The sequence below is a fragment of the Capra hircus genome, chromosome 11, assembly GCF_001704415.2.
Source record: "Capra hircus breed San Clemente chromosome 11, ASM170441v1, whole genome shotgun sequence".
NCBI classification, from domain to species: Eukaryota; Metazoa; Chordata; class Mammalia; order Artiodactyla; family Bovidae; genus Capra; species Capra hircus.
In genome coordinates, this window is record NC_030818.1 from 40219511 (window position 1) to 40221699 (window position 2189).

At 55.3% G+C, this 2189-nt stretch overlaps 1 pseudogene; it reads right to left on the reverse strand.

The window, feature by feature from the left end:
• On the reverse strand, nt 230-1807 carry LOC102176970 (annotated as a pseudogene).

The window sequence follows — 2189 nt, forward strand, 5'->3', positions numbered from 1 at the left end:
CCCGTCCCTGGGATTCTCCAGGCAAGAACACTGGAGTGGGTTGCCATTTCCTTCTCCAATGCATGAAAGTGAAAAGTGAAAGTGAAGTCGCTCAGTCGTGTCCGACTCTTAGTGACCCCGCAGACTGCAGCCTACCAGACTCCTCCATCCGTGGGATTTTCCAGGCAAGAGTACTGGAGTGGGGTGCCATTGCTTCGGGTTACACGTGGTTTAATTTGCTTCCTGGGGGTCACGGAGGCTGCTCTCCAGGCAGAGGCCCTAGGCTCGGCTCTCCTGCAGCGGGCTCCCCACTCCAGCCCTGCAGACCCTCGGGAGGGGCCGTGTCCTCCTCCAGGCCGCCCGTGCCCTCCACGAGCTCCTCGTAGGTGATCTTCTCTGCGAACAGCCGTGGCCGGAGCAGCTCCACAATGTCGGCCAGCTCCAGCACCTTTCTCCAGCAGCCGCCTTTCCACCTTGTCCACCTGGTCATGGCAGCGCGTGAGCGGGTCCAGGGTGCGCGCATGCGCGGAGCCTATGAGCCGCTGCACCTCCTCGTCTATGAGCTGGGCCCTGGCCTTGCTGAACGGCTTCTCCACCAGCGCCTCACCTGGCCCAGCTTCTCGCTCATCCCGAACTGCACGATCTGGGCATAGGCGCTCTGGGTGACCTTCCTCAGGTGGTCCTGGGCCCCCATGGTGACCCGCCCGAAAACAGCTGCTCAGCCACGTGGCTGCCCAGCATGGCGCACGTGGGTCAAAGAGCTGCTCCCAGGTGTACAGGTACTGCTCCCTGGGCAGGCACTGGGCACAGCCAAGCCCCTTGCCCTGGGGGACGATGGACACCTTGAGCAGGGGGTCTGTGTATTCCAGGAACCCGCCCACCACCGCATGGTCAGCCTCATGGTAGGCCACCGTCATCTTCTCGCCGGGCTGCAGGACCTGTCTTCTTCTCAAGGCCTCCAATGACCCTCTCGATGGCCTGCTCGAGGTGCTTCTCCCCGACAGAGGGGTTTGGGTGGCGGGCGGCGATCAGGGCGGCTTCCTTGCAAACATTAGAAATTTCAGCACCTGTGAAGCCTGGAGTGAGAGCCGCAAGCTTCCTCGCCAGGGCATCCTTTCTGAGGCTCTCATCCAACTTGAGTGGACGCAGGTGGACCCTGAAGATAGACGACCTGCCTTTGATGTCCGCGGGGGCAAATGTAAATCTCATGGTCGAAGCAGCCCAGCGGCATCAGGGCTGGGTCAAGGACATCAGGGCGGTTGGTGCCGGACAGCACGACGACGTTCGTGGTAGGGTTGAATCTGTCCATCTCCAGGAGCAGCTGGTTCAGGGTGTTCTCCTGCTCACTCTGGCTTCCAAAGTGCCTGTGGCCACGCTTTTGGCCAATTGCATCAATCTCATCAACAAACAAGATACAGGGAGCATTTTTCCGGGCCATTGCAAACATGTCACCAACCGGAGCTGGGCCAACACCAACAAACATCTCCAGGAACTCAGACCCGTTCATGGTGATGAAGGGCACACGAGCCTCCCCTGCGGTTGCCTTGGCTAGAAGCGTCTTGCCAGTACTGGGAGAACCTGTGAGCAGGGCTCCCCTTGGAATTTTGGCCCCAAGGTCCTAGTACTGTTTGGGGTTCTTCAGGAAATTCACAAACTCCATGATCTCCAGCTTGGCTTCTTCGCAACCAGCCACGTCTGCAAACCGCACACCGATGTCATCCTTGATGATCTTGGCTATTGTCTCACCAATGCCCAAGAGGCCCCCTCCTCGCCCACCATGCCCAGCCCCCATCGGACCCCTCCTCATGGCATAGAAGATGCCAATCATACTTACTTACTTACATGGATTATTGTAAATGTTACTTTAACCTGATCCTTCACCACCCCCACCTCCCAGCAAAGTATAAAGCATGGAGATAGAAGATTATCAAAAAAGTATTTTAGAACATATCTACCAAGACTGGGTCATGGGGTAAGGAATATAATCTATACAACTTGGAGAAGAACATCTCATAGCCTCGAATGAGATAGAAAATATTAGGAGCAGAAATGGAAAGTCTTGTCTCAGCATTGTCCCTTGCACAGAATATACTTCACTAATGTTATCTGAAGAAATTTATATCTCAAAACCATCTTGTAGTCTTAAATACCTCATAATACAATCTTTGACAGCTTGTATGAAAATGATGCATATTATAAGAGCTCTGCAT